At 35.5% G+C, this 14,008-nt stretch overlaps 1 long non-coding RNA gene across 12 annotated transcripts; it reads left to right on the top strand.

Moving 5' to 3' along the window:
• Nucleotides 1-8,296: 8,296 nt before the first annotated feature.
• Nucleotides 8,297-13,989, top strand: LOC125190290. 12 transcript variants are annotated; one of them, XR_007170896.1, is made up of 10 exons: nt 8,297-8,562; nt 9,090-9,508; nt 9,896-9,995; nt 10,091-10,169; nt 10,492-10,571; nt 10,697-10,785; nt 11,931-12,236; nt 12,906-12,995; nt 13,172-13,236; nt 13,561-13,989. It is a non-coding gene; the product is annotated as an uncharacterized LOC125190290 (long non-coding RNA). The 12 variants fall into 12 exon arrangements; XR_007170892.1 differs by having other exon boundaries at nt 8,299-8,562; nt 9,090-9,146; nt 9,381-9,508; nt 9,896-10,169; XR_007170888.1 differs by having other exon boundaries at nt 9,896-10,169; nt 10,492-10,567; nt 10,661-10,785.
• Nucleotides 13,990-14,008: the final 19 nt, after the last annotated feature.

The raw sequence follows: 14,008 nt of genomic DNA, 5'->3' as shown, positions 1-14,008 counted from the left end.
ATGGAGGGTATTTTTGAAAATCTAAATTACAAAACATGTGGTTTTTCTTCTTCTTCAGTTTCTATTTCTTCATTCTTTTACTTTTATTTTAAAAGTCTTGCCTACAAATTGGGCACACCAATTAAAAAAAGAAATAATGAATTAGGGAAGAGCGAGAATGCTCGTAGTAATGGCAATAACGTGTTTTTTGGAAGGCCATTACCAAAATTGTGCAATAACGGGTTTTTTTGGAAGGCCTTTACCGAAAATTACTCCTAGATAATTACTACTTCAAAAGTAAAAAAATCCTAGATCATGTTTATTAGCGACCACTCAACTCAATCCAACCAATCATATTTTTAATATTTAATTAATTTCTATCTCTTTCATATCATCAATATTAATCCAATCCAACTCATTAATATTGTAGAAATGTTTTTAATTAAATTGAATAATAGAATGGCGGGACCATTGAGCTTATACTTAGTTAAGAGCATCCGCAGCGGTGAGATTTTTGGTGCTCGTCCGTCTGTGCCACTGGACAAAGCTCGTCCGTCCGCCGCTGGAGGTCGTCCGTCCGTGCCAGCGGCACGGCGCTGCTCTTAGCTAAGAGCACGTCCGTGCCGCTGAGCACAATTACGTGGCAGCTTCTGATTGGCCAACGGCATAGCCGTTGGCAATTTCGATTTTTTATTTTTTAATTTTTTAAAAATTCAAAATTTATTTTAAAAAATGTTTTTAAATAAAAAAAAATATTTTCCCACTTCTCAAAAAAATATATCCGTTTTCTATCCACTTTTAATTAATTTTTCAATTTTTTTTCTCCAAAATTCACATTTTCATCTATAAATACCCCAACTCCAACACAAAAAAATCACATTCTCATCTATTATCTATTCTATCATCATCTACATTCTCTCATCTTTTTTTCCTCATACTCTCTCATCTAAACTCTCACCACACTACACAATGTCCGGCTCCGGCGATCACCCCTTCGGCAATCGCGGTTGGAGCCACGATTAGTTCGACTCCGAAGCCGGATATAGTCCGGAAACCCAATTTACGGCCGGTCCTCAAACCCAAGGTTCGCAAGCTCCGAGTGGCTACCGTCCTTACCCGTTGCACGACCTAAACGCCCCCGGGTTCGGGTGGGCACCGAACCCGGATCGGGAGGAGCAGCAGCAGCTCTACGCCTACTCCTACTTCTGCTCCTACTCCTCCCGTTCGTGGCACCCGCACCCCGTACACTCCGGGTGAGATGATGGCGATGTTCAAAGCCTACTTGGCAGTCTCCGAAGATCCGGACGTCGGCACGAACCAAACCGGGGATACGTATTGGTGGCGCATCACTCGCCTCTACAATGAAACCCGGCCGGCGGGAACCATCTATCGCAATGATAGTATGGTTCGCAATTGCATCTACAGATGCAACGAGGCAATCGGGAAGTTCCAGGGGATTTACCTCCAGGAAGAGCGGTCGGCGGGGAGCGGCACGAACGAGCTCGACATCGTCACCGCCGCCTTGGCGGCATACCAACGGGAGGAGTGCAAACCGCTCAGTATCTCGATTGTTGGCGGGAGGGGCGCCAACATCCGAAGTATAGGGCGGCATAACAAGATCCTCCTCCAGCCTCCTCCAAAGAACGGTCCGGGTCGGTTGCCCTATCCGACGGCGCCTCCGATGATGTGGCTACCCAGCTTGCCGGAGCTAACTTGGGTAGCCCCGACGCTGGCCCGAGCGGTTCCCGCCCGCAAGGAAGGAAGAAGGCGGCGGCCAACCGCCCCCGCCCCGCTCCCTTTGTGCCTCCTCCACCCCCGAACAACACGTTGTGGGCCATCTTGAGTCAACTCTATATGAACGATACGTCTCAGATGACTCCGGATCAACTTGCAACACATGAGCAAATGATCCGAGGTCTCAAGAGGCAACTGGGGTTAGAGGAGTAGTCTTAGTCTTTCACGTGTGTAATTTTTAATTTGTAGGATTTTAATTATGTAATTTTTATTTTCTAGGATTTTAATTATGTAATTTTTATTTTCTAGGATTTTAATTATGTAATTTTTATTATTTAATGTATTTTTTTAATATAGAAATGTTTTTAATAATTGGAGTATTTAAATTGAATAATAGAATGGTGGGACCCTTGAGCTTGTCCTTAGCTAAGAGCACGGATGTGGGTGTTGTGCTCTTAGCTAAGGACAAGGAGTAAAAGTGGGTCCGGGCCCACCTCCGTGCTCTTAGCTAAGAGCACGGATGGGGATGCTCTAAGAGTACGGATGTGGATGTTATGCTCTTAGGTAAGGAAAAGGAGTAAAAGTGGGTTCGGGCTCACTTCCGTGCTCTTAGCTAAGAGCACGGAAGCGAATGCTCTTAGTAGTCAATAAATATTTTACTTAATATTTAAATATTTTTTACACGCATCATGATGACATGATCAACGAAATGTAATTGAATGATGGCAACTCTTTATGATTATGACTAATGAGTAATGACAACTCTTTATAATAACGATAAAACTATTGCAGGAGTGACAATAAAGCATGTAGATATTGAGTCCCAATCTCAGTCAAACGCCACCCTGTCACCCTGATACAAATTCGCATAATCCAAATCCATCAAAAAGAATTCAACTTTAGGATTCTGCAGATTAATTACACGTAAGATTTTTTCTTTTGAATCAAGATTCTGTCAATTAAAGTACACTACTAATTTTTCATATTTTTTGGGGTTTGACTTTTGCACATTGAACATCCATCAAAATAATTGTTTCTTTAGAATTTTGACTTTTGCATATTGAACATCAGATTTTCATGTGTAATTTTTTTAAGTCGGTTTGCTAAATTTTGCAATAATTTTAGAAAAATAAGGTTCTTTAATTCTATATCCAATAAAATCTTTTTTCTTTTGAATTTTATTATCTGGTTAAAGATCTTACAAAGAGGGAAGCAAAAGAATTAATTGCAGATTTGCAGAAATTAAAAATGTTACATTTTGCAATTTTAATTGTAGTCTATTTATATATAGGAGTTGTCTATTGTAATAGGCCTGCACCTATAACTTTAAGGGTCCGTTTTGTAGAGGGGCTACGTATGGTTTGATAAGTTAATAATACTATTTCCAGCCATTTGGTAGCTTTGACAACAATCAGCGCGACCCGGGACAAAACCCATGTGACCCGATACTTTTGTGGGAAAGAGCTGGTTAATTGACCGGGACAATTTCCAGGATTTACAAACCTGCTTTGGAATATGCACCATTTTACTGACCAATATTTCCTCTAACATCCCATTTTCATTTTCTACAATTCACATCCCAAAAATTTGAACGTGCTTCTTCCCTCTTCATTGCAGGAGCTTCTCCACCACAGATCTGAGACTAAATTTTGGCTCCACTAATCGACAGATCGGGACGAATATTACGGTTTCTAGAAGGGAAAAAGTGTTTTCACAACTAATAAATAGGGAAAAGATGACCAAATAAAGTTGATCCACAATTTTGGCACAAGCTATCAAACGTGGGCCATGATAATGGGCTGAGTTATCAATGCTAAAAAAAACGTGATGTGATATGATAGTATCTATGCCTATACCACTTCCATAATCCAATTGTCCTAACAGGTGATTTCCCATCCCCAGTGATTCCAGAAGGTAGTTGCCAAGCATTGATTTACAATCAGATCTGAAATTTTAACTCACAAAAGGCTACAAAAATTATTAAAAAAAATAAACAATAATAACTTTGTTTGTGCCATGCGGCAGAAACTGCAACAATAGGGATCCCGGCTGTGCATTTAGTTAAAGAAATAAAATAAAAAAATAAAAATATATTAATTTTTAGGGTGATACTAAACGACCACATTATGGTCAACCACACAAGAGTATATTAATAAATTATAGTATTAATTATATATTAAAATATTAATAATGGATAGTGGACAAAATAAAATGACGTTATTAACCTTCAGCCAAATTTTTTATTTTATTTAAAGAATCCCCCTCTTTTCACTATCCAAATTTGAATTTGAAATTCTGCTTTAATTACATTTTTGTAGTTTCAATGAAAGTGAAAATTTACACTAAACTAGTGTTAACACCCATGCTATGCACGGGTCATAGGATTTTCAATAATGAAAACAATTGGTAAGTAATTTAAAATTTAAAATAAATATAAATACAATATGGAGAAAAATATCAATCTCTGGCCACGAAGTAAACTATTTAGTAATAGACATATAATTATTATAAAAAAATGATTTGTAAAATTGAGTGAAAAAGTAAGACAAAGTAGAATGAAGAGATAACGATGTTTATATTTAAGAATGTAGAATATAATTCCGTTGATTAAAATGTATATAAGGAAATGTGCAACTAAAATGAATTTTGAGGGCTAATCTTACACAATTACAATATAATAAAATCAGAATTACAAAATAGTAGTTAACAATTTAACTAAATAAATAGATCATAAGTTTCCACAACAAAATCACAAAAATAGAAAAATAGAAAGTACAATAGTAACAACAACAACCATGAGTTTATAAATTTTGAAAAACTTCTTTGTAAACAACATTAATAGTAGAATCTCCACTCCTATCAATATCATCTTTACAAACTAATATCTTCAAACCATCATGACTTGTGACTCTTGATACAGCAACATACAGTTGTCCATGACTGAAGACGGGCTTTTTCAGAAACAATCCAACATGTGAAAGCGATTGACCTTGACTTTTGTTAATAGTCATTGCATAAGACACAATTAATGGAAATTGTCGTCGTTGGAATTTGAATGGCAACGATGGATCAGATGGTATTAAAGTCATTCGAGGAATCAACACCTTAGGCCAACCCAACTATAAAACAATGTAGTGTCCCAAAAATGTGAAAATCATGGTTAAAGGACCTTTCAATTATCTCATGTAAATGATATAAATGATATATCACAAAATAGACTTAGATAATTTTTAATGTAAATAAATATATAATATATAATATATAAATATAATAAAAGTAAACACAAACATACCCAAATAATAATATGATTTGTAAAAAGCGAAATTGTGTGATAAATATTAAGATCTTAGAAAAAGAACATAGATATTAAATCCGAACTTACATTGAACTAATAATTAAATAAATAAAATAATCTATATAATCTACGAAATATATGTAATATATAAATATATTTATACATATATATACACCAAAAAAGGCTGAATCATAAATAATAAAGGAATGAAACTTGAAAACCTATTTAAACCTATTCATTAGTGGGCCATCTAACTTGGCCAATAAATACTATATTACTCCTATTGAATATGGTCTATTTAAATTTAAATTGTATTGTAAATTGAACCTTTGATGAGCAACAGTTTTGAAACAATAAAATATTATTTAAATTGTATCGTAAATTGAACCTTTGATGAGCAACAATTTTGAGATAATAAAAAATTATATTAATTGACCACATAACAAAATAGTTCCCTCCAAAACAACCATCAATGGCAATATTGTGAATTTTAATAGAACTCTCACTCTATATTAGTATAGATCTTTATTATAAACACTACTATTATAATTGCTTTCACTCCATAAAATAGAGCATAACTACCGTTAATTCACTTGACGTTTCATAAAATATATAATTGCATCACTTAAAACATACATAAACGTATTGTACAATATTCATATCATTAATATCAATACTATTAAAATAATGTGCAATACTTTACCAAAAAAAATAAAAATAATGTGCAATAATAAAATAAATAGAGTATTCATATTCATGTTACTGCGTTAATATTTTATATTTTTGAAACCTAAATCGTGACAATTTGCACATTCTATCACTATAACATACTCATTAAAATGTTATGTGATTGTACAATGCAAATTTAACTCATTCTCTTAAATTTCTATGTTAAATAGTACTATTGTTTACCGTTAAATCAAAGTGACAATATAAGTTAGTAGTAATTCTTACTGATATTCATTATTTGTATTTATTAGTTGAATTAGGCAATATTTTAATCTCAAGTACATTAAAATGTTATTTAATTAAATCGCTTATTGATCTATCCAATTTGCTATATCAAATCCCAATCAAGGCTAATATATACCATAGTTTTCTCTTACAAATTAAATAGATGGATTACAATAATACACTAATTCTATTTACTTTGCAACATTAGATCTCAAGTCTCAATCATGTTAACAAATTATACTCCTATGATCAAATACTAATGTCATAGGATATCTTTAATAGACAAAATAGTACGATGAGAATAATTCAACCGTTTGATCTATTTATTTATTGTGATTTTAGAGCTAAAGTAAATTAAAATATTATTTAATTAAATAACAATGTCATTAGGATTTCTCTAACGAGTCAAAAGGTTGGATGAGAATAAATCACTAGTTGAGTTATGCAATATTATATTTGAAGCACTAAAATGTTATTTAATCAAATCAGTAATACATCTATCTATTTGGCAACATTATATCTCAATCAAAACTAATGTCAAAATATTTCTCTTACAAACCAAATAGTTGGATTATAATATTTCATTAATTGATCTATTCACTTTGCAACATTAGATCTCAAGTGTCAACCACGTTAAAAAATTATTTAATCCAACACTAATGTCATAAAATTTCTTTTACAGAAAAAATAGTTTGATGAGAATAATTCTCGGTTTGATCTATTTATTTTTTTGATATTAGAACTCAAGCAAGTGTAAAAAATTATTTAATCAAATAATAATATATTATCGTTAGGATTTCTTAATAAGTCAAGGTAGTTGATAATAAACTATAAACCACTAATTGACTTATGCAATATTAGATCTCAAGCATATTAAAAAATTATTTAATCAAATCAGTAATAGTTCTATCTATTTTGCAACTCTATATTTTAACCAAGACTAATGTCATTAGTATTTCTCTCACAAACCAAATACTTAGACGAGAATAATTCACTAATTGATCTTAATCAAAATAAATTCGTATAATATGAATAAAACATAAGATTTAGAATATTTGTTTTTATTTTAATTTTGCATTTTTACAGACTCGAATTAAATGTTGATCAAATTACGTTTATGTATTTTGACAAACAACTTAGAAGCCAATAAATTGAAAGCCAAAAACAGAAAAAATATCTACAAATTTCTTTTGAAATTATTTTTAAAAACTTTGATTAGTTGTATATTCACTATTTATTGAACATGTAAACAATGAATAACAACAAATTGTATTGATATAAGGAATAAGGAAAATCATTGAATTAATGGATGAACATAAATTTTTTTGCTTGTAACATAAAAAAACTAAAAACTAGAAATGAAAAGCTAAACTAAAATGAAATGAAATCAGAATTGATAATATGAATATCATGTGAAGCTTTTTCTATATAACCAATTTATGGTCGTACATAATGTGGTTGTATAGCTTTTCCCTATAAAGTATGTGAAAAAAAAAAAAAAAAATCTAAAGTAGCGTCAATTCAGTGAACTGACAATTTTATCTTTTTTGGAGGGCAATATAAGAGCATCCGCAATGGTTAATAGGCCAGCCATTCTCTCCCCTGCCACGTCAGCAACACTCAAAAAACCACCTGCCACATCAGATTTAGGCCGGCCATAGGCCAGCCGCAATAAAAATACTTCAAAATATACTACATTTACGGAATTAAAATTACTAAAATACGGAATTAAATTTACGACACATATACGGGAAAAATAATCCATTCCATTAAAAAAACAAGTACAAATATTTTTTTAAAAAAATACATGATTCTTTTCTAAAAAAAAAAGGGCTTCAACACACGGGCCTCCGGCGTCCTCCTGCTCTCTCCGCCCACTCTTGAGCCGACGGAGGCGTTACATGCATACCCATGAACGGCCATCAAGGCCCCTGCAGGCGCCCCCACCCTTCCGGACCTCCTCGTCGCTGGAAGTCCTTCTCTGCGTGCAGCTTCCTATGCGCCCTCCGATCTTCGCCCACATGTTGACGCACTACGGCTGAATGAACTGGCGGTCGTCAGACACCTCCAACCACTTCCGGCCACCCCCGACGTATCTTCCATCCTCCTCGTCCACTTCCTCCGTCTGGTGTGGTCACCGCGGCTGCGATGACGCGACCGCCTTTCGCCTTCCTCGTTTTTTCTGCGCGCGGCCCGCTCGGGGATGCTCTAAAGCTAAGTACTTTATTTAGGTTTTCATCGTTTTGAAAAATGACAATCATTAAATAGGAAATTTTCGGTCATTTTGAGAAATGATTGAATAGAAAATTAGTACAATCAAATAATAGCTTTCCAATCAAGATTTACAATCATTATTAAGCAATATTGAATTTGCAAAATGAAACGTAGAGGGATAAGGCGGAGAAGAAGAAAGAGAAAGGAGAAAGAGTGCATTGAGGCAGACCCCCAATCAATCATAGCCGGAGCGGCGTCGGACGGCAGCAGCTGTTGTGGTGTGATAACGAGAGAGAAAGGTGAGAAGGAGAAAGAGAGAATCTCGGCGACAGCACAGTTGTGCGCTGGGTGAGACGGCGAGAGAGATGCGGCGATGCAGCACAGTGGTACTCTTATTTGCGTTTCAAAAATTTCTATTCACACACATTAAAAGAGAGAGCTCATAGTCCGTGTTAGATTCTTATCTCCTTCTCCTTATCCCTCTTGTTGCTATCATCTTCATGTTTGTTTCGTTTCTCTCTCATCATGCCTGAACCTCAAGCATCAATCGGCGGCGGCGGCGGCGGTGGCGGTCTCAATAATTCAAATTTGGCATGTTGCAGTTATATCTGGAATAGAGCGATTCGCATTCAAAGGAGTGGCATCGAATCTGGTCACGTATCTCACTGATCGTGTCAATGCTGGCCGATTCGTATTGCGATAAATACTCCACCATCTTGGCCTCCTCCGTCCTCTACGCCGCCTGGGTTTCATTTTTTCCCTCTACTTTTCCACAATTCATGTTTAGTTAGTGGAGATTAGGATTATGGATCCCTAGTCATCCTTTCACTTTTATTGTACTATGTGATTTCTCTCTGTGTGTGTCAATAAATTACATGTCCTAATCTTAATTGAGTTATTGTGGAATATGCAGGGGCTAATAGCTTTGACATCAACGGCAGTGACGTGGCCTTGGGCACATTCAAACAAGGTGCATTCAGTCTCATCTCTGTGTTTGTCTCTGTATCTCATCTCGGTGGGGTCAGACTGTAAGAGCTGGTTCTTCCAGTGGTGGTACTTTGGGGTCTGCTATGGCAGCCTGTTGTGTCGGTGATGTCGTATATTCAGGATACGTTCGGGTGGGGGGTGGGGATCGCTATCCCAGCGCTGGCGATGATCATGTCATTGTCATGTTTCTGTGTGGCGCCCGATTTTTTTTGTGCAGAAGCAGGGCAGGATTGGGGATGTGAGCGTGTTTGAGGTCGCTGTCCGGGCTGTGAAAGCAGGAGTGTCGAAGCTGATCTGTGGCGGGAGTGGCTTGTTGAGGAATGAGTATGCTGTGGTTGAGCTTGAGTGAGTATTGTTTTAACATTTGATGCTGTTTATTTTTTGGCATGTGCTCTTGAATTTATGCCGTCTAGTTTAGTAATTCAGCGTATCTCTGTCACAATTTCTGGAGCTTGTGTTGCATAATTGAGTAGGAGAAGAATCTTGTTTGAGCATTTGATGCATAGTTATGATTTGCAAGTTCTTGAAATTATGTTAGTATAGTTTTAGCGGGAATGAATCTTGTTTGAGTGGTTGATGCATATTTATGCTGGCAAGTTCTTGGAATGATGTCAGTATAGTTTAGTGGGAATGAATCTTGTTTGAATGTTTGATGCACATCTTCTGTCACGTATTCTTCTTGATTTTATGATACATAATTGAGTTGGAGAGAGTGTTGGATTGTCAATGCAGGCTTGAGGAGAAAGCAGGGCTGTGCAGCCAAGATCAAGAAATCGGGAGCACGCGACAACAGGCAACTGTCGAGCCTCTGCAGCCTCTGGAGGATGCAAAGGTTGTCATGCTCTGATTTTTAAGTTACATGTTCTTTATATTTTACAGGCTTTTGATATTTGTTAAGAAGATAGACTGCAATGAGATTTATAGCAGGGTAGATGGTTTCGAGGAAGTTATTGAGACCTTGCATTTCGGGATGTCCACAATCTAAAGAGGCCACCAATTGTATCAGGTAGCCTTTCATGATTAGCTGAAATATGAGTTTACATATGCCATCCATGCCTGTAGTGATTCATTTAGTTTGTGTGTTTTGTATTTTCAGTACGTTTATCAGTTAGAGATGTTAGTTTTTGAATTAAGCAGATGATTTAGGTTCGTGTGTGTGTGTGTGTGTGATTGATGCTTCGGCCACAATCCGTATCACGTGGCCTCTCATGATTAGCTTGAATACATTCATGCCTGTGGTGATTCATTTTGTTTGCTAGTTTTGTATTTTACTTTTCAGTATGTTTATCAGCAAGAGATGTTAGTTTTTTGACTTTTTCATTACGCAGACGATTTAGGTGCTTCTTCAGTATGTTTATCAGCAAGAGATGTTACTGCTTCAGTATGTCTATTAAGGATAAGCAGGTAGGTAAGTAACATCTCTATTGGGTGCAATGGTAGAACTATCTTGAATTCATGGTTTCTTTTTGAGGTAAAATGAGCTTATATGTGCTTCAGACTCATTAATTTTGCACTAAGTAGAGTTGAATACAGCCCTGCAATCCAGCCATTGATGGACCTGCAAAGTCTCAACTTGTACATGAAGTAGATTTACTTGGTGAAATTGGATGAATAGCAGATAGGTAAACAATTGGACCTTTAATATTAGTATTTTTAACATTAAATTTACCATGATAATTGCGTGATGCTCTTGTTGTACATGATGTTCAAGTGGAATACCATATGTAAAACGTATATCAGTTGATTGTCGTGACATTCTTCCACTTTCTTTTAGCTATGCCATCCTATTTTGATTTATGAAGGTTGGTGTATATTGTTTTCTTCTGAATTCTGATTAGTTTGTAAGTGGAGCAATGACTTCCTAATTAATGTAGCATGTTTTCATGCTAATTCTTTTGCATTTGGTAATTTTCAAATCCACTTGGAGGAAGCCCATAGTTATGTTTTCAAATGCTGAAGTTTCTATTGAACTGAATGAATTCCTGACATTGAGCGAGGAACAAAACATGTTCAATATGAACTTTCATGATTGATCAAAAATATAGAACTCACTAGTCCCCGAGGGAAAATAAATGAGGAATTAGAGCACTGCGCTGTGATTGAGTAGGCATACTTTATTTGGCTAGTGCCACAACATCGTGAACTGCACTAATTGGAATATTATATACCCGATTGATGTAATGAATAATAAGTTTCTTCAATATGATAAGTTGATGACAATAAGAAGATATCAGAAGAAATAAGAAGATTAAATTCAGGATGTTCCTATTTCACATGTGTGTTTCTGATTGGTTTGATAGACAATGTTTCTGCTCTCTTCCGCCAGCTTGTTTATTACATAAATGAGTGGATATGATGTCAATATTTCTGGTGTTACTTGCAAAAGTGTATGTTAAATCTCTCAAGGGGTCCTGCTGTCAGAGCATTATGTGCTCTAACCGATAAAAGGGAATATGCTTTTGAAATGAAGAAGATTGTGGAAAGTCAAGTTCATCATCCTTCCATGATAAGAGATATAAATGAAGTGCTTGCTTAAACTTATGAGTAAACTTGACTTATTTCATCTGTGGTTCACTAATTGCTGCTGTAGTAGATATTGCTTCATCTGAAGACCATTTATGTTGAAATTTTTACTGAGCAGCTGAAGCTTCTTGTTATCTGTTAAATTATTATAGTGTTCCAATACAAGGGTAGAGTTTTGTGTTTGATCTGAGATATCACTGTTATGTGTTGCTTTCATTGTCTTACTATCGGTTCATATGCTCAGTTTTCCTCACCTTTCCATTGGAGAAGCAATGGCAATAGATGTATTGGCAGGGAAGAGTGACAGTGTAGAAGGCGTTCAGACATTCTTTGGCATGAAGTTTTATGCACCCTTCATTAGTGGGAAAATATGGACTGGCAGAACTTCTGTGCCTGCAGGAAGAGCTGGTTAATCAGCTTCACATGGCCTTAGTCCTTACAGAAACTCTACAGAAGCTTGGATGTGAGACAGACTGGTTAAAAACTGGATCACCTGCACGTGTCGATTCTCACACAGTGGATTCTGGAGCATCAACGTGGAGATGAAGAGGTACACCACTAAATTTCATACATAGGTTCAATAGTTCAATGGGATGTAGCTTCTAGTGTTTCTTTGATAAACTGTTTACATTTTATGGGCAATATGATGTGGAAGCCTTGAGGGCAAGGCTGTTTAGAGAATGGATATAGCAAGATCTGCATACTTATCTTTATTCTTAATTATTTATTAGTTAGGAATTGATTAGATTTTATTTACTTCCTTAATTCTTTAGGATCGATTTGATATTTTATTTATTTCCAAGTTTAGGGATATAGGATTTTTTTCTTTGAGAGATCACTAATTCGGACAGTTGTAGTAGACGTGGCCTCCTTGGTGAGGATTATTTTCTTGTAGTTCTTTCAGTTTGATTAATTCCAATCAGTTCTTTTCTTTGTGTTCTTTCAATCTTAGAGTTTGTTCCCAGTTTCTGTTCTTGTTCATCGGTCTCTAGCCTTTACTCTGTATCAGATTCGTACCTAACTTGTATACCTTTACACTAGAATGCAGTTGGCCTGAGAAAAAGGCAGCAACTGCAGAAGACATGATGTAGCCACTTGGGCTGTTCAAAGATCTTAGTTCGTTCAAATATTCATAATTTTAATTTGGACACTGCTGTTAAATATTGACAAATCTTATTCTCCAGTTAATACTGAAAATGGATTTATATTCAAATGTCAGGTTGCATCACTTGCATGTGAGGGTCGAATCACCTTCAGGTCTTGTTTACCCACCCCACACTTCATGGCCACCCAGCTTAATTCTTATGTAGTTAAGTCAAATGCCTAAAAATTTCTGCTTTTTTCAGTACTAGTATATTTCTAAAATTGGGCTATAACTATGATATGGTGAATATGGAAATTGACCTGCATAACTCAGCGGTTGAATTTGGAGCAAAATGAAAAATATGACCTGCTTATAAGACTTCATCCATATTGCCATTTCAGGACAAGGAGTCTCACCAAATATTATAAAACCAGAATGTTGCACTGTGCCTCAACTGTATATACAGGTTAATTCTTTGTTTATTTTCACATACAAGTATATGGGCTTCTTAAACTTATTAAGAAAGTATGAGTTGATCAGGAAGTATTTGTAAGCAGTAGAGTTTAGGGACATATAAAAGAAGAGAATATGCTGTATATTCACAATAAGAGTCTCCCATATATATAGGGAGTAGATATATAGGTTTACAACTTGGGTTAAATCTATCCTTCAAAAAACAATTAGGAAAACCAGATATACTAATGAATCATAGGTACAAATATACTATATGATATTGGTATGTGTTTTTAAAATAAGAATTAATGACGGGATCTATTATCGCTTTTTGCAGGTCCTTGGAAATTTATAGTAGGTACAATATCTTCCGAATATGTTGTGAATCAGTTAAAGAGGTTAGTTTTTGCATAAATGATTTGGTTCGTGTTGTGTATTTGATGCTTCGTCCACCATCTGTATCAGGTGGACCCATGATTAGCTGAGATATGAGTTTACATATGCTATTCATTCATGGATATGGTGTCAGTTAGAGATTTTAGTTTTTGCATTAAGTGGATGATTTAGGTTTGTGTGTGTGTGTGTGAATTTGATGCTTTGGCCACAATTTGTATCAGGTGGCCTCTCATGATTAGCTGAAATATGAGCTTACATATATTTGTGCCTGGAGTGATTCATCTAGTTTGCTAGTTTTGTATTTTCAGTATGTTTATCAGTTAGAGATGTTAGTTTTTCAGCTAATCATTATGCAGATGATTTAGGTTGATATCTGCTTTGAAATTTTC

This window comes from Salvia hispanica, chromosome 5 (assembly GCF_023119035.1).
Source record: "Salvia hispanica cultivar TCC Black 2014 chromosome 5, UniMelb_Shisp_WGS_1.0, whole genome shotgun sequence".
Classification (NCBI taxonomy): Eukaryota; Viridiplantae; Streptophyta; class Magnoliopsida; order Lamiales; family Lamiaceae; genus Salvia; species Salvia hispanica.
This window is presented reverse-complemented; position numbering and strand designations above follow the sequence as displayed.